The following is a 23,555-nucleotide window of genomic DNA, read 5'->3' on the forward strand; positions in this document are numbered from 1 at the left end:
CGATATTCATGCTTCAAAGTAGTAAAGTAATGTTTACTTACCAGGAATCGTAAGACTGGCACCACCTTCATATCTGGCATCAAAATATGCTACGTAATACATTGGCATTCCAGAAGTTGACATTCCAGAGAAATACTTTTGCTTTCCAAAACACCCTTATGTTCTGTAAGGTGTATGCTCCACATGTAACAAAATTTTATTACCCTTAAAATAACAAGAGGATGCTCTAACTGTGTTCTGCTAACAAGTACACTCATTCTCAAAATGTTCAGAAAAGGTAAAGGTGACAAAAATAATAATAATATTTGGGGTTTTACGTGCCAAAACCACTTTCTGATTATGAGGCACGCCGTAGTGGAGGACTCCGGAAATTTTGACCACCTGGGGTTTCTTAACGTGCACCTAAATCTAAGCACACAGGTGTTTTCGCATTTCGCCCCCATCGAAATGCGGCCGCCGTGGCCGGGATTCGATCCCGCGACCTCGTGCTCAGCAGCCCAACACCATAGCCACTGAGCAACCACGGCGGGTAAGGTGACAAAAAGGATGTTTTGTTATCGGATTCACTCCAGGGATGTTATTTTCTTGACTGCGTGATGTTAGTCTCAAGAGTTCTGCTAAAGAGACATGACTTCATGACTGCTCGGCTTCGGTTTCGCTATTGGAACACGTGCCCCAAAGTAAAGAATCGATCAGATTTATCAGTGAATCGCTGTAATTGCCCATCTACTTATTCGATTTGTCGATCTAGTAACACCCGCTTGTGCAGGCGATTCACAAGAATGGGTCGAATTTCTCTACGTGCATGCCCACAGCGTCCATTCTTTTAATTTTTTGTTAATTCGAAAGTGAAAGGAAAGAAAACGTACTGAGTTCCATGGACCACCTACACGAGGCTGCGCTGCAGTCCGTGCTTTTCTCGTACACTTCTCTTATTCTTCTTGTGAGCGCTTCGCTCTTCAGCTGCGGCCCGTCTCGGATTGTTTGTTATCTTTAACACGGACGCGTTTTATTTCGCGCTTCGTCGGCCCGAACTCGGACCGGCTTTCCGCCAAAGTCTGCATGCGTAGTACTTCCCTGAAAACTTGTGCGCACGTGAATCGCCGTGGAAAGTGGCGTAGCGGAATAACCCGGAATAGCCCAGAATAGCAGCGGAATAGCATATGAAGTGCCCTTAATATGCTTGCGAAGCGCGAGGATTCTGCATTCAACCTAAGTTGCTCTTTCGAAAGGTCCTATACGACACGAGTATTTCGTCGTTTTGTTCTTGCCGGATCTGGACGGGTGAAAGCTCTAGGTTACGCAGAAACTAAATGATGAATGGGGATTGCCAAATTTTCCCGAAGATGATATATAAGTAATAAACGCTAGCAGACAGACACTTCTCACGAGGCATGATTGAAGATATTCTCTCGAGCTTCTTTGCAAGGCAGTCATCTGTACAAGCGGTATAGCGTCAAGTGGAACCAGCGAAAAAGAGAATGAACGAATGAATCAGTCAGTCTTTAAATTAATAAATCACACGCACTCAATCAAATTTCACATTGCGGCAGGAATGTAGCAGTCGTGTAGTAATAAGTGCAGTCACTGGCGCCCTTCCGTTCCTGGCTTCGTACCTATAACCTTCATTGCCATTACTTATTTATTTGAGAGGTTGGCGAATATCGACTTTTTAGAATGCGAGTCGGATACGAATAGTAAGTATCGAATATCGAATCGAATATGGTATCGAATATTGAATAATCAAACACAGACGCATATACAGCAGGAATACCCACTTCGGTATAATCTGGCGGCACTCCTGTACCGACTAGAGAACAAAAGGCAACTGTCAGGGACAGATGATCAATTTTATATGCACGATCACCTATCTTCATTAGACAAACTGCACGAATAGCCATTCAGTAACACGGTCGCGAAGAAACTCTAAAAGAAGGCTACTGTTTGTTTAGCTTTACTAAAGCGTTAAATAAATGGCTGCCGAAAAAAGGAGCAGTAGCTGCACGAAAAAAAAAATTCCACTGAATTGCTGATGTGTGTCATAGACACATTTAAAAAGCTCCGTTGTAAGGAAAACGTCGCATGGTTCTAGCGTAATAGATAAATCTGTGACGTATTCCTCAAAGAAATTAAATGACATGAAATGACAGATTTCAAGAAAAAATGACAGGTTACCATCTAGGCCTTTCGCCGCAATATCGAAAACAAAGCTTGCATTACCGATTTCGTTGCGGCATCGTTTCGAAATCGCTTGTCTTTGTCACACTTTCGACCATTAGCGATACATTGTTTTGCGGACGCGAACAGCAACCATGCCTGAACAGTCGGTTGTTGCGAGATGTTTCGTTAGGTCTAATATTATAAAATACTGAATAGTTACTCGTCGAATACGAATCTGATAGAACTCTCTAACTATTCGTATTTTTATTTGAAACTTCGCCCGCCCCTATTTATTTATTTATTTATTTATTTATTTATTTATTTATTTATTTATTTATTTAGTATTATGTTGTTGTTTTTTCTGTAGAACGTAGAGGAAGGGAGCAGGCGAGGTATTTCCTGAATCAACGTCCCCAAAGCAACCGTTAGTCCACAACAGAACATAACAGAGAATCCCGCTCATGTTTCGAATGGTGACTGAATGAGTAGAGCAATATGCTCATCAGGGCGTTTCATCACGGGTCAAACAAACCATGTCGGCGGCATCACCACTAGTTTGATTTGTCTCTTTGCGCATACTCGTCGCTGGCATTGTTGAGCGAATTTTTCTGTCATTCCCCGTTATTCATCCTTGTCGCTAAGGGGCCTCTCAATGGTTATGCAACAAATCAGCTCAAACGAGCGCTCAAAAAGCTTGGCAGTGTATATGGGGACCTGAACAATGTTCTACGAATATTTCGCGATCTTTCGACGAAAAAAAGATGCGCTGAACGTGCCTCTATAGGCGGTGCAGAATAGGGATAACAAAAATGAAAAAGAATTCCTTTTTTTGTGTGTGCGTGTGTTTCATACCTCTTCAAAGATCTTCATGCCTGAAAACGAAAATGCAACGCAAGGTGAAGTAGCAACGTGAAGGAGAAGAAGTAGGCCTCGAAGAAAGTCAAGGCATGTCTTATCTGCTTCTTGTGTGTCGAATGCCACGGGAGATTGGATTGGACATTTCAGCAAGCGCCGTGTACGCAACACGAAAGCACGATACATTCCGAATGAAGGTGAATAAGGCTGCGTTACTGTCCTCCCTTGTGGGGTCATCTCGTTTTGAAAGCCTCCGCGGTGGTGATTGCATCACTGCTCTGCAACGTTTCGTGAGTTTGTGTGGGCCTAAATCTCTTTTTTCTTAATGTCGCTGCTACGCTCGCGTTAACAGCTTGTGAAGGGCTTTTCCCGTTGCCAACCATCTTCGCTTTGCCCGACGTGATACGACATTAACGCATCAAAGCAAGCGCTATACGTAATAAGTACATACTAGTAGTGCATACAGAGAGAGACAGAGATAAATGAGATGCGAAAGGCAGGGAAGTTAACCGCAAGATATACAGTACTGCAAGTAGCCTAAGTATAAATGGTACAAGTAATACAAGCAATACAAGCAGCACAAGTAGTACGAGCACATATAATAGTATTATATGCACCTCAGTAAAAAAAAAAAACTGCTGCTGAACTTGTTTCGTAGTCCAAGAAAATCTCCTCACCCGCATCTACGAACTTTTCTTCTTTCATTAGGTGCAGTGAAAGGCGCGGAGTGACTGGCGTATACGTGCCTGTCCATGATCTGTGCTACAGTGTGGCGTATGCGACGAGAATATTTCTCAGTGGGGTGGCAGGTTATCTGCGAATCGTAGCAACGGGGGCCCGGGTTTCCCACCGCAGGTTATTTCGAAATCGCATGTGTGCTCCCGATTCTTCGTTTCTTCGTGGTGATAGCTGAATCTATCTGCATACTTTAACACTGATGGTTGCGCTAAAAGGGACGAACACGCAGTGAAAAGACGACACGACGGCGGAGGTAACGCTACATACAAATGTACGGAAAATGTACCTACATACAAATGTACGCTTTCGAAAGCCAGTGAGCGTTGAGAAAATTTCCCGTGTGGCAATGTTCTTTACTAATTCACACTTGTGAGATTTGTTGAATCAGCAGCGATAATGGCGGGAGTCCCGCAGATGGTTACTTCACTCTGTTTTTATTCATTTCCCTCACGCGAATACTTGGACACAACAGGCACGCGAATAATAATTAGCGCTATCCACGTGTCTCCAATTCATTGTTCGCAGGTGCACGCCCTCGATGAACGATGTGATTTAAGAAAATACTTGTACAGCTAGAGATGGGGCGAGGGAGGGGGAAGGGGCTTTGGCCCGGCTTCAGAAGGTGGTAAGCGCCGTTTAGATAAATTGAGCCTGGTCCTCGCTCCATCGACACTACACTGCCCAGACATGCGAAACTAGACCGGGCCGGAGAACGGAGTAGGGGCAAAAATAACTGGCTTAAGTTTGCCGTAAGAATTGTCTTTCAGGTACATTTTCACGTGTAAGTGAGAACAGTAGTGCAAAAGACGCGTTTGCTCAGTGTTCGCCAGTTCGAAGCCACTTTCACCACTATGCATTTTACATAATGGAAAACAGCATCGCACGAATTTGGGATGCAATACATCATTTTGACGCTCAACGTCCTCACGTCCGTTGGATAATATATGAGGCCACCCACCACATAGATCGAACCCAATCGTACGCATTACCTGAAAAAAAAAGTTGCGAATCTAATTATTCTTGTTATTCGTCTTCGTCATGTAGTTATACGGCGTTGTTACAGCTAATTATTTGCCGAGTTCCCTTGAAGTGTATTGTCACAGAGAGAGCCGGAGGGAGTTTTGACTGCTCAGGAATTGGAATGAAAATGTTCACGGCATCGTAAGTTTGAACGCCGTTAATAAGTATTGGCAGGTAAGGGAGAAAAGGGGTGTTGGAGAGACTCCCGATGACCGAGCAAGTGCTCCGCCGTGCACGCCGTATCACAACATCTCCGCTCACGAAGGGCACACGAACTACTCTTCGCCAGAAAACAAAAATGAAAACGCAATGAATAATCCTTCTTCACGGTTGGCCACTCTCCAAAGATCTGACCAAAGTCACAGAAACAGCGACAAAGGGGCGACAACTGTTGTAATCGGAGACTCCACGTGCGGGAATAGCTCGCAAAGCTGTGCGAGCGCTCGCAATCCTTGGACAACAGGTCTCCCGCTGGGGCTGTCACGCTATGCTATTAGGCTGGCCAGAAATGTTTAAACCGGCTGGTAAGTCACGACTTTTCGGTCGGCCTTATCGTACGCTCGGTGTGATCCGCTTTGTCGCATAAGACTAGCTCGGAACTCTGCGAGGGAAGGCCAAAGGAGCGCGTGCGAGCGCGACGCTGAGTCCGCAGAGCAGCAAACGCAGTTCATACAAGCATGAAAAAAAAAAATTATGTGCGCCTATTACGCATTTTGGCGGGAACGAAGTGGGCCTCGAGCACATCTGCATAATACCTGCTGCCGACGCGGACTAGGCATGCATTTCCGTACACAGCCCGAGCGAAACACGCCGCACGGCTCCGAGTAATCCGTTCTTCGCGCAGAACTGGAAAGTCTGTGTGCGCGCCGCGTCGAAGGCTGCCCGCGGATGGGCAGGCGGTTCTTCTCCAGATGCAAACGGGAGTCCTCGACGCGGTATCGGTGACAAGCTTCGGTCGTGAACAGGTCTGCTTGGCGCACACCTGCGTTCGGAGACAAAGCGGTGGGTTGGCACCGAGCGCAGGTGAAGGGACTCGCCGATCGGCGAGCTGGACTACCTTGGCACGGATCTTTCGAACCAGCGGTGACGACCGGCTCCCCTCGATTCCGCTGTGACGGCTAGTCGTTACGCGGCGTAGGTGTACACCTCCGTACGTTAAGTCAGTTATCGAAGGCCGACAGAACGCAACACCTGATGCCTCGTTTCTGTCGTATACCGCAGTACAGCGAGGCCTGGTATCATAGCAATGCCGAGACGCACGCGCAATTGTGAAGGCCGCTTCTCTTGTCCCCGCAGAGTGCTAGGATCTATGTAATGGCGCTGGAGCTTGCGGGAACACGCTGTTATCAATCGCATGGTGCCGGCAAGAGCCTGTACGTGACCGAAGGTATCTCGCAGATGACGTGAAACGCGGCGGGCACGAGAGCTGTGTAACAGCCAGGATCTTTCGCGGCCACCGACACTGTCTTGCGTGTGAGCCGTCATATACGAGGATGATTCAAACAAAAGCTCGATTGAGGCAAATATGCAGCCATATTTTTCGATGTTGCCCCCTTGACGTGCAGTCCATGCGATTGAGTGCGTCGGAAATGGATGGATCCCTTGAGAAATGAATTCGTTTGGTTGCGACTGTAGTCGGCGCATGTCCCACCGTTTTCGCCTCAGCACTGCTTCGGAAATACTTGCCCCCCCCCCCCTTCCCCACGCTTTATTCAGCTATTTCAATTCTTTGTCTTTGAGGCGCTCACCCGCAATAAAAACTCCATCCCCTATTTGATGCTTGAAAAAGCCTCCTGTGTACCTTGCTGTTCTAGGAATAGTGAAGAAAGCTAGCCTGACCACCACGGCTCTCAAGCAGATCACATTAGAACTTTTGCATTGTTGATACGCTAACCGAATCCATGTTTACACGGATGGTTCCGTGTCGGAAAATTCTACGGGCGCCATTATTCTACTATCTCAATCGGTCGTCATCAAGTTTAAGACTTCACACGTAACGACATCTACAGGTTCCGAACTGGCCGCTCTTCGCGCAGCTTTCCAATACATTGAAAAAGAACCGCCCAACAAATAGGCAATATTTTGTGATTTGAAAGCAGCCCTCTGGAGCTTGTGAAGTTTACGACGTGGCAATTATGAACAGCTGGTGTCACAAATCGACGAAACCTGCCATTGCGCTTCTGAACGAGTACATGATATCATATTTCAGTGGCTGCCGGGACATTGTGGCATCGTTGGTAATCACCTCGCCGATGACGCTGCCCAACGTGCCCAGAATGGCACACCAACACTCCTTATACCTTTATCGAGAGTCGACGCTGCAAGAGAGCTTCGCAGTCTCGTTCGTACCGTCACGTTAAGTTCAGTTCAGTTCACTTCAGTTTGTTTATTCAGACATACATTGCCTGGGTTGCAAGGACTAAAAGGCAGATGAGCTCTGCCTGACTAAGGTCCCTCCACCCATACATTTGCTCAGAAGCAGTGAGAATAAAAAAAAAGAAAAACAATAGCTTTATACATTAAAGCGCCACAAAAATATTTTCATGAACAGAGGTAATATCGTGATTAGGCATTTTAAATTGAGTAACGGAATCACACAATAATGCCACAGCAACAACCCATAAGAAGCACAAACGCGTACATAAATGGCAACATATTAAAAAGTACAAAGTTTGTGCAAGCGTTATACAAAATGTAACATAATTCCTAACAATGTATAACTGTTAGAAAACGCAGCAGAACACAGAGGTTATAGAACAATAAAAAGGCTTTTTTTTTTAAGCTCAAGAACTTATTTAGGACAGAGCACCAGACAGTAAGTACATTGTAACATTTTTCTTTAAACTGTGGATAGAAGTACAGTTTTCAATAAGTTCGTGGATATGACTATTGTTGCGGAGAAAGTTAGGTATAAGGTAGAGCAATGTTTGATTACCGTAAATGGTTCTGAATAACGGTATTCTAAATCGCTAGTGTCGGAGATCATAGGGAACATTAGTAGGGTAGCACTGAGCCATATAACTGGTCAATTCATTTCCAATTTCTTTGCGAATACACAAGGCAAGCTTCAGATTAAAAAGTTGGTTAACAGTAAGCAATTTAAGCTTGATAAAATATGGCGCAGTGTGTTCAGTTGGTTCCAGATTTTCTATTCCAGATTTTCTATTTACTGGCATACACCACAGAACTCTATGTGTCGTTTATACAGCCTCGATCCATCACTGAAACTTAATTTACCAGCGAACCTTTCACGACGTGGCGCAACACTGCTGTGTCGGCTGTGGGTAGGAGTGGTGTTCACAAACTCCTACAGCTATCGAATTGGAATGGCGGATTCACTAATGTGCACTAAGTGCAAGTGTGATGAGATCTGTGCCACTGTTCTCGCTTCGATAATCAACGTGACAACGTGAAACTCTCCAGTGGGCCTTGAATAGACTAGATGACAGGCCATTTACGGAAGCGAAGATCTTGGGAGCCTGGCCTCACAGTTCATTAGCCCAGAAAGCAGTTCGAACGCTTTTTCACTACCTGAAGCCAATACACTTGAGTGCCCGAATATATACACCCTACACCTAAGTTTTCCCTCTCTCTCTTTCACTCCCCATTCCCCTCCCCACGTGCACAGTAGCAAACCGGACTCAGTCGGATTAACCTCCCTGCCTTTCCTACTTCCCTTCTTTCTCGAACATATCAAATTAACCGCGAGGTCTGGGGAGAAAAGGCGCATGATTTATTTATTTATTTATTTATTTATTTATTTATTTATTTATTTATTTATTTATTTATTTATTTATTTATTTATTTATTTATTTATTTATTTATACATACATCGCAAATTCCATTCAGAGCATGGGGGAGGAAATATAACTAAAGTACATAGAGCATACACAGAAACAAAGGAACGTTATTATTGACTGCGACATAAATGTATACAACACTGAACAAAGAAATTTACAAAAAGTGAGGGTATAAGCTATCGAGGACTGTTTCACGGTTACTGATGGAAACAAGGCGGTAAGGAAGATCATTCCAGAGTGCTATGGCTCGTGACAACGCCGAGGAATTGAAATCTTTGGTTCTACCGAATATTCGCGCGAGGCTGAGATGATGATGAAGACGCTATAAAAGTACGTAGTGGGGTTACAAGGGGCTATTTGTGTTGTGCCACGAATGTATTTGTGTATGAGACGTCACAGAGCAATTGTTCTACGGGTACGTTTTGCTTGAAGGGATCAGCCTAATTTAGTTAGAGTGACACTCGGATGGCGGTCGTAGTTGGATGAAATGAATCTGGCTGTGCTGTTTTGTACTGATTCTAACAACGCGGGCTTCTTTCACGATCGGAAAAAAACACATTTATGTAGCACGTAGTGAGCAGCAGAAAGCTGTATCTGGAGCTTCTCATGTTGCTCTGCCATTTTCTCATTGACACTTTTTATTTAACTATAATATTCGAGAAGCTGAATAATTAGAAGGGAAGACGACGACGACGAACGTGCCAGTAGGCGGCGAAGACCAGCTCCCGCTTCTGAAAATGATTTCGGTGATTTAATTTGAGCCCAGTTCGACTATTTTAGTGCCAACGGACTCTTTAAGTTGTGGCGATCCCGTAGACACCCGACTCTTGAAGGTGGGTGGCCTTGTTGCGATATTATCGGCCTTTTCCGTCCAGGCTACGCCGCTGCGACGCTAACCCTTGCCGCGCTTGTGTTAGCGCGGCGAAGTGCTGCTGCGGCGCCAGCTCTTCTCATCAGTGTCTGCCGTGATGGAATGCGAAGTGGAAGGGGAGCTTCTGACTCCCGAGGAATTTTCCAAGGATCTCGGATGGCAAACAGTTGCTGCCAGGCGCTCCGGAGCCAAATCGGCGCCCGTCGAGCGAGTTGGTGCCATTTCTACCGGCGCTAAGCCAAATGACAACGCGACCGCAAAGGGTCACCGAGACCGCAGCAGCGCTAAAGCCAAAATTATTCGGGGTGGAAGGATGCCTCCGTTGCCCAAAGAAGACGCGAAGATCATCGTCAGGCCGAAGGGAGGTCTGAACATCAGCAAGGTGGGGCCGACAGTTGTGGCCGAGGCCATATGGAACGCAGTCGGTTTCGACCAGGCGAAGCGGGACTCGGACACGATGTGCCCGAATTTCCAACAAAATATCATGGTCATCAGCACCCCAAGCAGAGAAAATGCGACCCTCTACGTCAGGGTCGAGTGCATCGCTGTTGGCGGCCAGCAGCACGAGGTGAATGCGTACGAGGCAGCGCCCAACTCTACGTGCAAAGGCGTCATCCGCGGCATCGCACCGAGTGAAGGCCCGGAGGAGCTCGATCGCAAGATTGTCAACTCGAAGAACCCGCTGGCCTTGGGAGCCAAACGAATCAAGAGCACGGGCACCGTGGTTGTGGTCTTCGACGGCTACAAGGTGCCAAACTACGTGTCGTACGGTGGAACACTTGTCAGGTGTGCATTATATAGGAAGCAAGTGGAGGTGTGCTACGCCTGTGGCCGCCTCGGGCATCGAGCGGACGTCTGCCCCTCGCCGGACGAAACTATGTGCAGGGGATGCGGCATCGCCAACCCGGACGAACAACACAAGTGCGACCCCAAATGCAGGCTGTGCGGAGGTCGACACTTCACCGCTGCCAAGGAATGCAAGCAGAGGTACCAGACGCCGTACCTCGTCAGACGCAGGCGCGGGGACCGATCCCGAGCCAATAGAAGCAAGTCTCCGGCCCTCGCCATGGGCGAGCGACAACTCCCGGCCGCCGCCGGTCGCTCCGCGGCTCGCGGGAGCTCTAGATCCAGGAGCCCCTCTCCGCCTTCCGGACGCCGTTCCAGGTCCAGGGGAAGATCCCGGTCCAGGGGCAGATCTATGTCCAGGGGCAGATCCGGAAGCCGCTCCAGGAGCCGCTCTGTCTCGAGGGCCCGGTATGAGTCCAGTGCCGGCCAGCAGAGGAAGAGAAAGTCGACGCTATCGTGGGCAGATATGGTTGCTGGCGGCGCCCACGCGAGATCCTACCGGGGCCCACGCGACCCGCTTCCAGAGCAATCCAGGGACGCCGAGGTAGCGCGCCTTATGAAGGAAAACGCGGACTTAAAAGAAATGATCAGAAAGATGGCTAGTGAAATGATAGAGATAAAGAAATTGGTAATCAGTCAGAGTGCTACATCCAACGCGTCGGCGCCGACCGCCACAGAAGCACCAGTTCCGGCCTGCGACTCGGCCGGCGCCGCCAAGCGTAGGGCAGTTTCCAGTAAGGACGATTCAGACTCGCAAACATATGAGATCAAAGGCATGCTGGCTACGCTCACTAAGAGTGTGCAGCAGTTACAACAAGGCTTAGCACAGGTGCAAGTCGCCCTTGGAGACCCGCGGAGAGGCCTAGGCGCGCTGGCCGATCGCATGGACGCCCTCGAGCGTCTGGTGATCCCGAATAATAATACGTCTGTAACTCCGATGCAGGTTGTTGTTCCGAACGCGTCGGGGACTCAGATCAGGGCTACGAGCACATCGGCACGTCAGAGTGGGGGGAACTTCTTGCGTACACCTGTGCTTACAGCGGGTACCCCGGACACTTTATCTAATCATGGATAGTTCCAAAGAGGAGTTCAAAATTTGGCAGTGGAACTGCAGGGGGTACTCCAATAAGAGGGCTCCTTTGCAGCAATATTTAAGATCGCTACCTAACAAACCTCAAGTAATAGCATTACAGGAAACCCTCGTCTCTGCCGCATCCCTCTCTGGTTATCGTGCCGTCTCCGTGCAGGGCGAAGGTCGGGGAGTGTGCACGTTAATTGACAGGAGGCTTACACACTTGTCTCACGACCTGAAGCTGGCGAGTTGCAAGGTCGAATACGTCATGTCGGAGGTTCTGCTCAACACGAGACAACGCAACCAGCGAAGAAACAGCGTGTTTATTCTCAACATCTACAGCAATCCCAGGCACTCGCAACAGCAGTTCAAAACGATACTCAAGAAGTCCGTCGACCTGGCCGGCACCCATCCCTTGGTCGTCGTCGGAGATTTCAACGCACCGTACGGCGTGTGGGGGTACGTCTACGACACGAGCAAGGGCCGGGGTCTGTGGCAGAACGCCAACGAAATGGACCTCACGCTCATCACGGACAAGGCGTTCCCCACCCGAATCGGCAACTCGGTGAGCCGGGACACCACCCCCGATCTGGCGTTCGTGAAGAACGTCGAGGGAGCCGAGTGGAGCAACACCGCAATAAATTTTGGCAGCGACCATTATGTGCTCGAGACCCGCTTCGAAGTCACCCGAAGTAAATCCAGGGAATTCACTGTCACGGACTGGGACCTTTTTCGCAAGCTCCGCGGCAACGACAGCGCACCCGTCCCTAAAGACCTGGAAGATTGGTGCGAGCGAATCAAGAGTGACGCCGAGTCATCCACTAAGAAGATTGTCAGCGACCTGGAGGTAGAAAAGATGGACAGTAGGCTGGCCCATCTGATCGAGGCCAAGCAGGCGCTGCTTCTAAGATGGAAGGGACAAAGGTTTAACCGAAGATTGAGGAAAAAGATCTCCGAGCTTAACAAGGCCATCGAAGATCACTGTCGGACCCTCGGCAAGCAGCAATGGGACGAGGTCTGTGACTCGATAGACGGGCAGATGCGTAACGGCAAGTCCTGGGGCATGCTTAAACATCTCCTCGACGAGGGCAGCACCAGATCCAGTCAGAGACACACGCTCGCCAGAGCCCTGCACGAAGCTACCACATCCTGTTCCGGGGACGAGCTGGTTGCCAAGCTCATTGAGAAATACCTTCCCATAAAGCGTGGAAACGACGAAGACCGGTTTCCTGACTACCTCGGCCCAAGCCGTCCGGAATTGGACGAAGACTTTACCGTGGGGGAAATTAGGCAAGCCATTTTCGCGCTCAAGGGGAAGTGTGCGCCAGGTGCCGACAGAATCACCAACAAGATGCTGCGGAATCTTGACGACGGTTCGATCGCATACCTCACCGAGAAGATCAACGAGACCTGGAAAAACGGCAGCGTCCCAGAGCAATGGAAGACCGCCAACGTCGTCCTGATCCCCAAACCCGGCACGGCTCCGAACGTGGACAACCTCCGACCGATCTCTCTCACCTCCTGCGTTGGGAAAGTGGCGGAGCATGTCGTCCTCAACAGACTAAACAGATATCTCGAAGAGAACAACATCTATACTCACAACATGATTGGCTTTCGTGCCGGCCTCTCGTCGCAGGACGCCATGAAGATGATCAAACATCAAATCATCGACGGCAGTACCAGAGACACCAGGGCCCTGCTCGGACTCGACCTCGAGAAAGCCTTTGACAACGTTCTCCACGAATACATTCTGGCCTCCGTGGCAGACCTCGAGCTGGGCCCCAGACTATATAACTACGTCCGTTCGTTCCTGACGGAGAGGAAAGCGAAGCTGCGGATCGGCGACTTTGTCTCCGACGAGTTGCTCCTGGGCCCACGGGGCACGCCGCAAGGCTCAGTCATTTCTCCTGCACTCTTCAACATCTGCATGATCGGCCTCTCGAGGAATCTGGCCCAAGTTGAAGGTATCAAACACACCATCTACGCAGACGACATCACCATCTGGTGCACCGGCGGTAGCGAAGGGCAAGTGGAAAGCGCCATGCAAGAGGCGGTAGACGTCACGGAGCAGTACCTGCTACCCACCGGACTCAGATGCTCCCCGACCAAATCTGAGCTTCTCCTTTATAGAAAAGAAAAAGGGCGCAGACCCAAGGGCTGGAAACCGGTCTCGGAAAGTGACATTCACCTATTCACTCGGAGCGGTGACCCGATACCCCGGGTCGAGACCATCAGAGTCCTGGGTATGTTTATAGAATCACGCGGCGGCAACGGCACTGCGTTACGCAAGATAATTGCGAAAACCGACAATGCTTTTCGCCTTGTCCGAAGGGTCACGAACAGACATCGTGGCCTCAAGGAGGACAACCTGCTTCGGCTCATCAACGCCTTTGTGCTGTGTCACTTCACCTACACGGTGGCCATGCACAACTGGCTCAGAGCCGAGCGGGAAAAGCTTAATGCCCTCATTAGAAAATTCTTCAAGAGAGCCCTCGGGCTGCCCGTCCGAACGCATACAGAGGACCTGCTTCGGCTCGGCGTACACAACACCATGGAGGAGATAGCCGAGGCTCAAGAACGGGCCCAGCTAACTCGGCTGTCCACCACGACGGCCGGCAGGCGTATCCTCGAGGAGCTCGGACTCGCACCAACCAAGAACTTGGCTGAAGACACCCAAATCCCCAGAGAACTAGGGGAGAAGATCGTGGTCGCCCCTTTGCCCCGCAACGTTCATCCCGTTCACAACGCAGGTCGTCGCAAGGCAAGAGCATTGAATATGCTAAAGCAAATAAACAGGGACAAAATCGCAGCAAGCTTCGTGGACACAGCTGCATACCGTGACGGCAAGGCTTTTGCAGTTTCCGTCGTTGACACACTGGGTAAAGTTATCAACTGTGCTTCCGTCCGGACGACGAACCCAGAGGTGGCCGAGCAAGTGGCCATTGCACTCGCCATGCAAGACGGTCGGAGAGACAGGGTGTATAGCGATTCGAAAGCCGCCATCAGGGCATTCCAGAAAGGCCGGGTAGCCCGGCAGGTAGTTCAATTTCTGAAAGGCGCCAAACACGGCAACACCTCCATGCACTCGATTTTTTGGTTCCCTGCACACGTGGGGGCGATTGAGGGGGTTCCTCTGAACCTCAACGAGTCTGCCCACCAGGCTGCGCGTGGCTTTACCGACCGCGCTGCCCTCGGGTCGGGTGACTCTCTCCCCGGACACCGAGACGCTCCTCTCACACACAACGAAATAACTAAATTCTTCTACTTAGAGAGAAGGGTTTTCCCCCCGCCTCACTCCAAGTTAAGCAGGCCGCAGGCGGTCACACTAAGACTTCTGCAAACGAACTCGTACCCAAATCCGGCGACCCTTAATAGCATATATCCAGAGGTTTATACCAATTGTTCTTGCGTGGCCTGTGGTGAGGTAGCTACGTTGCCTCATATGCTCTGGGAGTGCGGGTCGCTGGGCCCGAAGTTCACCAAGGAAGAGTGGGACGCCCTCCTGCGAAGTCCCGTCTTTGAGGATCAAATCCTGGCCGTCCAGCGCGCCCGCGATCGGGCCGGCAGACTAGATCTGTCAGTCCCATCGTGGGATTAGCCAGGTGCGCGTTTTATCGCGCTTAGCTGGACCAAATAAAAGTTTATTCACTCAATAATTAGAAGGCTAATTATGTAATTAGGCGAGATGGAAAAAATAATTTTAGTATCTCCAAGCGACAGCAAACAACATTACAGTGGTTCTGTCTACCTACGTGACATTTGCATATTTGTAAAGGGGCATGATAGTTGGAACGCCATATATATATATATATATATATATATATATATATATATATATATATATATATATATATATATATATATATATATATATATATATATATATATATATGAACGAGCAGAAAAGGGATCAACCGAGGTGCCCAATCTTCTTTAGTCATATCATAAGAAGCCAACAAACACTGACACCAAGAACACCATAGGCGAAATTACTTGTGCTTAATAAATGAAATAAAGAAACGATAATTTAATGGTAATTAAAGTGGATGAAAACACAACTTGCCGCAGGTGGGAACCGAACAAGCAACCATCGCATTTCGCGTGCGCTGCTCTACCAATTGAGCTGGAGAGGCGGCGTTTGCCTATCGACTTTCTAGGGTATGTATGTGCCCTAGTAGAACCCTGGGAGTGTTAGCCAGCGCCACCACTGACAGGCCTTGGCAGCGGAGGTGGAAAGTCCTTTTTACCGCAGGCGTCACGAGAACATGATCTTTCTGCCTTCGACGCCTGCGCCATATTATATATATATATATATATATATATATATATATATATATATATATATATATATATATATATATATATATATATATATATATATATATATATATATATTCCTTTAGTGACCGCTTAATATCAACGCTACAGACAGCTCATCATCGACATACAGCTTGCACGCATGTTTTCTTTCGCGCATTGGCGGCGCTTCCGAAGAGCCACGCAACGGCCAGTCAGGGGTGCCATGGGAAACGGTAGCGCGCGGCGCATTCTCCCTCGGTCGCGATGTGCTGCCACCCACGGTGGCGAGATGGGCGCGCGTCCTTGTAAGAAGAGCGCGCGTCGGGAGGAACGCGAACTAGACGGCGTTTCGCCGCGAAGCCGCCGCCGCTTCCGTTCGCCCAGCGCCGTTCTCCTCTTGCGCGCTCGCTCGCGAGACGACGCGCGGGAGCAGGTGTTCGGCCGGTGGCTCACTCTTTCTCGTTCGTGAAACAATGGCCCCGGCTGGGGTAACACGCGAGCAGCGCCGCGTACAGAAAGCGAACGCCCCCGCGAGAGCTACACGGCGTCACCTGACGCACGGTCACAGGGAGGCTGCTGCCCGCGAGGCTTAAGTATATAGCATTGCCCCTGTGTTTGTGTGTGCGTGCGTGCTGTTTTCTGAGCGGCAGGACGCGCAGTGAATGTTTTTTTTTATCATTACTATTTTTTTTTTCCTGGCTGACGCTGTGCTTCTGTAGGGACGAGGCGTACGAGAAGGTGAGCGCTTTCTTTTTGGTTACGCTTACTGGGCCCGTCCCCTTATCGGACGTGATGCTGAGCCCTTGCAGCTAATACGGGCGAGTTAGAGAGACTGTGTCTACAGCGAAGCTCCTCCGCGGAGCCACAGCGTCGTCATCCGACGTATGGTCACGGTGCGGTGGAGGCTGCGAGGCTTAGGCGGGATTAGCGTCGTCTCCTGCGTTCCTTATTGTCGCGCGATTAGGCCGTTCGATGAATATATTGCCGCTTCATGCTGTTCGTGTGGTATCCCATTAATGAACGAGACTGGGAGCTTTGGCTTTGCTTCCACGTCTTGCGGATGCGGCATTGTTCTCTAGAAGTGGGGGCTTAGCCTGATCGCATGGACCGACATCTGGTGCACCGTGGAACCCTCCCAGTGAAGTCGCGCTGCCATGTTTTTTGGGGAACTATATTTTCCGCATGCTGAAGAATATAGGACGTGTCTCCTTATTTTTTTTTCTAGTGCCCCAGACGCTTATACAATGCAGCCTGCTTGAAAACGCCGTTATGTTTATCTCACCGCGCTGTCCATCGAAAGACTGATCGATCTGTTGTTGTGTGCGCCTAGCATCTGTTTCTTGGCTGGACATTATCTGAGTCAAAAAACCCAACCACCTTTCCTTTTTCTTTTTTTCAGTTGCTGAACGTTGCATAGACGGCAGTAGTCATCAAGTGGTAGTTAAGAAGAAAGGGCCACCGTTCAATATTAGGGAAACACGTGCAATTTAGCACGTGCAAATATTCTGTCATTCCTTCTATATAAGGATCACCTTCACAGTGCTTATACCGGATGCGCTATTCTGAACATGAAGGCCGATAGATGGCATTTTTTTCTTGCCTTCCGTATTATGACTAGATAGCTGTCACATTAATTTTGTCCGCGGATCACCAATACCACAACGCCGCTGACATTCTGCCCTATTTGTCACTTGTATCGCTCGTTCGAGGTCTAATACCAGTTATCGTGACAATTCCAGGAGCTCTTACAAGCACCGCGATGATCGCACAAGCCGGCATTCGCATAAGTCTATCAAAGTAATCTGCCAGGAAAAGTAAGTCGATAAAATTCACAGGTAGTATTTAAACCACGAGTGTTCATTAGGCATACGAATGGGATTCGGTTGCTGCTGTCCTCAGCCCTCAGCGTTGAGGTAATCTATTCCTTTTCTTTCTTCTTTTTTTTTCTTGCATAAACGGCTCAATTTGCCATTAATACTTTACTTATTACAGTTATCTATTGCTTAAATATGGCCTTACCAAATGCGGCTGGTACCAAGCTAGCAAACAATATTACTGCTGATAAAACTATAAGAAAGCGTGACTGAAAGCATCTTTATTTTGCATATACAGAGTTTTTCACGTCACTTGTGCCAAGGATTTTTAAAAAATGTGGTTAGAGCTAACGATACAACAGCTAAGAATACGATAGCGCATTAGCGCCACTCCCGCGGTTTTATTTCATATTTCGCGGGCTTTCTGTAAACGCCGAAAAAATGACCACGCAGCATGGTACGTTGCCACGAAAAATTGGATCGGTCGTTTGTGAACCCCCTCTACAACGCAACGAAACGCACTTGGCCCTAAAGTGTATAATAACAAAATTGCACAATTCGTCTTAGTTAATTAACTAATTAAGCGGTATATAAAAGATACTCTAAGGAGGGCTACATGACGGCAAACCATATGCCGTTCGTTTCGTTCAGCTGCGGCTAACCACTTTTTAAAATCACTGGCACAAGTTACATGAAACAGCCTGTATAGTCAGTCGATGGTGTTTGCGCAATAGACGATTCTGAGAAGAAAATTTTGTTTAGAAGTTTGGCGAAACTAGAACGAATATTCACGGTTTGTTGGTATACGTCGCTTCTGCGTGTAAGATCCTTGAAATATTGGGTGTTTAGAGGGCTCTACTGGCTCTTGTTGGCCTAATGAAGTCCGCCCTCTTGCAATAGATCAACCTATTTCACACGTTGCTCAAGTTCATAGATGGGAGGGGAAAAAAAGTGCCATGCTGTTTTCACTAATTTTATTATTCGCTAAGCTTGTGCTTGAGCTAGGTTGCCATCATTTTATATTTTTCTTTTCGTTGTTGTTGCTTGAACAACTCGCGTAGCCTGTGCGGGGCATATGGAGGCGACATAAACATGCTGAAGAGCTCGGCGGCACGTTATTGCTTGCTCGTTCTTCTGACCATGGAAACCTTGAATCCCTGCCTTGTCAGCTGCATTCGTTCAGCGTGCCTCATGGAAAACCCAGCACGTTTCCCTAATGCGGATAAGCGAGCGGTAAAGCTTACAGCGAAACTGACCATGCAGCGGCACAAATAGTCTTCGTCAGTTGGCGGCCATGTGTGGCGGCATGGCTGTTACCGAGTGTTAGCCAGAGAACATCCACCAACGCAGGCTGTGTATGTGGCCACCACCAGGCCGTTAGCGATGTATCATTGCTATACCCCGTTCTATGCGTAGCGATCAGCGCTCTAGAAGCGACGGAAGAAGTTCGGTCAAGATAAGCTATCACTACGCATGTTCCGTCTATGCCAAAAGCGCTCACTCGCGCTCACATGCGCGTTAAGCTACTCGCGACGGCTTGCAGATAAACAACCCGAAAAAAACAGCAAAAATAAACATGATCTAAAGCAACGCATTAGCAGCCGCATACCACGGTGTGTTTGTTTCTACGTGTCCATACTACTCCGTTCCTGTGGTGGAATCAGATGCATACCACCTAATATGGACATGTACGGGTTTACAATCGGAACGCTCGCGTCTCCTACTGCAAGCCGGCCTCCGCTACAGTGTGACAACCAGCTATGACCACTGGATACATGACAACAGATTCACAAAACACTGCTTCAATTCATACACAACACAGGCCTCACAGCACACATATAATACACATACACGCTCCGAGAATTATGCCTTAAGGGCAATCCTTTATCGCAATGAAAAAAAAGTTTGTTTCTAAGGGTTAAAACATGTTTCATTCAATACTGAGACTATACTTCCCGCTCTACCACTCTTATCCCTGTTTATAACCTTTTTACCACAGTCTGCTGCTCCATCTCCAACCACTCCAACCCACTTCAACCACTCCAACCCACGCATTTCTATGTCTTGTCCTCAAACAACATTTATACTGACTTCTACTCTGCATGGGTAAAGAGCGAACTATGACCTTGGCGCTATCGAAAACCTGCCAATGGTGACAAGAGATGTAACTGATATATTGAGACCTAAATGAGGCATAGGCACCTAATAAAGTGCTGGAGAGCTAACTGATCAGAAATGCATGAAAAAAAATACTGTGCAAGCAAGGCTCCCGTTGCATTCAGAGGTAACGAGCAGCGAAACGAGTCAGGGGGAAACAGCTCATAGTTGACAACGCATTCCACAGATACGGTTGCATTGTTCGTGGCCCCGTTGCCAAAGCAACTCTGGGGACCATCCAGTTGTTTCGCAAGAACACGACGCTGGGCTGGCTGCGAACGTCTTGTTATGATTTGGAAGAATAACACCATTGCTTCGGAGCGTAAACAGTGGGACGCACTGTAGGTCTAATTTGTATGGACACTCGTTCCAGCAGTGTCAGAACGCTTCCCTAGTTCCATGAGTACAGCGATAACATTATCCGAAAATATTCACGCCCTTGTGCAAGAGAGAGAGAGAAAAGGATGCATAGAAAGGCAGGAAGGTTAACTAGAGGTAGTTGCGGTTAGCTACCCTGCACGGGGGGAAGGGTTAAGGGGTATAAAAAGACAAAGAGAGTGGAAGGGGGAGTTAGAAAGAAAGAAAGACGAGCACGAACAAACCGCGTACACTATAGAGCAGTAGAGGGTGGCGTTCTTAAAGTCTATCGTGAAGCCCCGTAGACCACAAGAACCTTAATAACGCGAGTAAGGTCTTCAGCGCGGATGTAATTTGGGAGTACTGACCTAAAGCTTTGAGTTCTGACAGTGGAGGATTGTCCAACTGGTCCATTACTCTGCACGTCACTTGTCTCTGGGCACCGAATCGCGGTCAGACACAGATAATGTGTGCGAGCGTCTCATCGCTGCTGCATGTGTCGCATGTGGGGCTGTTGGCCATTCCAATAAGGAAAGCATATGAGTTCGTAAATGCAACGGCTAGCCACAGATGGTGCAGCATGGTATGTTCACGCAGTGGTAACCCAAGCGGTAAGTACATCTGCATGTCCGGAGACAACGAATGCAAACGACACATGGTGAAGACGTTCGAGTCCCGCCGGGGCAAAGCACATTCACGGGACACGAACACCATAACACCAATAGCAGCCCAGCCACAGCGTCTGTTCGCGAAAGCGGAATCAAGACACGTTGACCATCTTCATGTGCAGATCGGGTGACTTCGTCGGCTAGGAATGTGATCGTGTACATTGCTTAGCATGAGCTGTATGGACTCTTATTCCAAAACTAAAGAAATAAGTTTGAAACTTTCAGAGTGAAGGGTTGGTATTAGTGTCGCTCCGCTAACAGCCAGTTTGGTGTTGTCCGCATTTGTGTGCGCATCTTTTTTTTTTTTCGAGTTCTTGTCAGTCGCTCAAGCATAAGCAAAAAAAAAAGCACGGATTTCGAGCAGCGAGTCAAGTGTGTAAAAGAGGCTCTGCTTACACGGCGTGACTTGAGTTCACTTCAGACTGCAGGGTACAGAGGACCATATACGATCCTTGACGGTTCTCTCGGCGTGCGGCGTTCCGTCAGCAATTGTGTAAAATTGTTTTTATTTTTCTTTCCGTCCTAGTAAAGTTTGCAACCGCTAATTATATTGTGTATGTGGTTTGGGTCGCTGATTAAAGTCCGTCTACGGCAAAAATAAAAGAGCGCGATATATCTGATTGTAGACATAATCGAAATTTAGTTACTCTTACAAGAAATATCTCTGTCGACAATTGTCGTGTGAGTTGAGGCAGTGGTCCAAACATTGTAGGGGACGTCGAAGACTCTTCATGTGGCTGCTTTCTCTCCGCGTATATTGTCGGCAAATACGGTAGCAGCACTGCGCGACTGAGGCAGAGAAAGAGGAAGTAGGGTGTGCGCGCGCGTTGGCTCAACTGTACTCTGCACCGGCTGGGCCTCCTTGCGACTTACTCTTGGACCTCGTTTCACCCTGTAAATAAACATGTTTCGTAACATCTTTGGTGGAGGTGCGGGGTAAATCCTGGACGATCCTGGACGACTCAGCTCTACCGAGAGTTCGACGGAGTAGACACTAGGCCCGTTTGCAACCAGAAGCAGCGGAGATGGCCAATTCCGGAGAAGGCAATGACAACCCCACCGGCGGCGAACCAGACAGCAATCACGCAGGGCAGTCTGCCTACTGGACACCACTGCGAGGCCACCTACCTTTTAGGGGAAGGTGAACGAAGACGTCAACGACTGGCTGAAAGACTACAAAAGAGTGAGTCGCCACAACCACTGGAGCATCGCGAAGCAACTTGATAACGTAGTTTTTTTTTATTTTCTCGCTGGAACCGCGCTCCTCTGGTTTGAAGACCAGTGACGAGGTGAGGTAATATTGTAGAAGAATTCACCTACTGCTTCGGGAACCCGACCTTTAAAAAAAAACAAGGCTAAGCAGATGCTTTCCCGACGAGCTCAGTTACCTGGCGAAACTCGTACAACGTACACAGAGACTGTTTTGAAATTATGAGGAATCTTCGGAGACGACGACGAAGTGTTTCTGTCATAGAACGCTTGTACCTTTGTCTCGCTTTGTTTATTTCCAAACTCTTGGAGCTGCCGCTCCCTTGTTGCGGCAATGGATGAAGAAGCCCTCGAAGACCTTCCTGGAGTCAAGCCATCACGTGGTGTGGCGTCCAGGAAACGCGGAAATGCGTCAAGTGACACGGACAGCGAGTCAACCGAGTTGTACTCGGACAGCGTCGACTCGTCGGACGACGATTTCACACTTGTCATGAGCCAAACCACAAAAAAAAGACTGCTACGGAGGTCATCGTCGCCAAGTGTCTCCACCGTGAAGGCAACACCACAGCGCTGGCCGTACACCATGCTCTTCATGCCTGTGGACCCAGTGTCCCATCTGCGACTCCTAAACAGGCAAGTCCTTTCCGCGTTTCTTCGCGGAACGAGAATCGCGCCAAACGAGATAAAGGACGTGAGAATAAACTCACGGAAGAATGTCCTAGCAGTAGATGTGCTACACCGTAGTGCACTGCAAAACCTACGGCACGTAACGGAGATCGACAAAGTACAAGTTCGATCCATGATACCTACAGGCTGTAATGGCACTGTCGGCGTCATTTATGACGTCGACATTTCTATACCAACCGACGACTTACCTATATTAATAAAGCCAACTACAGAAGGCACTCTTATTAAGCACATCACAAGACTTGGCAACACACGTTGCCTGAAGCTGTGGTTTGAGGGAGACAGCCTTCCCTCACACGTCAAAGTTGGCCACGTCCGCCATCCAGTTCGCCCATACGTACCGAAGCCCCTGCAGTGCTACAAATGCTGCAAGATGGGACATGTAAAAGGTGTGTGTAGGAATAACCTGGTGTGCCCACGGTGCGCTGAATCTCATTCAGCAGATACCTGCCGCGCAATTGTGTTGAAGTGCCCGAACTGCCATGGTACTCATGAGGCTTCATCCAATGATTGCCCGCGGGTGAGGAACGAGCGAGCAGTGCTCAAACGTATGGTTCGGGACCATTCAACACACAGAGAGGCTGCCGCTACTCTCAGGCGACGACGACATCGCCATCGAAGAGCATCACGAAGAGTAACATCTACTGAAAGATATACACCATCGTCTTCCGGCAAAGCGGCTACCGTATCAACGCCGACTTCCACAGACAGACACTGCGAAAACGAAGAAAGGGGCAAGACTCGCACCTCCTGAAGAGTGGCCAACACTTCCACGAGCACAACCTGCACCGGAGTCACATCAAATTGCGCCGCACTCAATGACCTCACGAACCGAGGATGCGACGACGACTGGGGATCGCCAAGTCGTAGTGATGCTGAAGTCACTTATGGACGCCATGCGCATTCTACTCAGCAGCATGAAAACCCCGTCGGCACAGAGCGCACTGCAGGTGCTGGACACCTTGAGTCCGGTGCTTGCGACTCTAGGGTAAAACCACGGCC

General features: G+C 48.8%; 2 protein-coding genes across 10 annotated transcripts in view; one reads left to right on the forward strand and one right to left on the reverse strand.

Moving 5' to 3' along the window:
* Positions 1-23,555, reverse strand: part of LOC135902476 (uncharacterized) — an 867,879-nt gene that overhangs the window by 546,690 nt on the left and 297,634 nt on the right. The gene's annotated exons all lie outside the window — the stretch shown is intronic.
* The window catches only part of LOC135916969 (calcitonin gene-related peptide type 1 receptor-like), a 333,393-nt gene that overhangs the window by 121,292 nt on the left and 188,546 nt on the right, over positions 1-23,555 (forward strand). For 2 of the 7 annotated variants that reach the window (XM_070531978.1, XM_065450401.2), the window contains exon 1: positions 16,209-16,399. The exons of the other annotated variants lie outside the window; for them this stretch is intronic. The gene's annotated coding sequence lies outside the window, so the exon portion shown is untranslated. Of the gene's footprint in view, positions 1-16,208; positions 16,400-23,555 lie in introns of those variants that run through there. 7 annotated transcript variants of the gene reach the window in all.

Source organism: Dermacentor albipictus, chromosome 1 (genome assembly GCF_038994185.2).
Source record: "Dermacentor albipictus isolate Rhodes 1998 colony chromosome 1, USDA_Dalb.pri_finalv2, whole genome shotgun sequence".
Taxonomy (NCBI): domain Eukaryota; kingdom Metazoa; phylum Arthropoda; class Arachnida; order Ixodida; family Ixodidae; genus Dermacentor; species Dermacentor albipictus.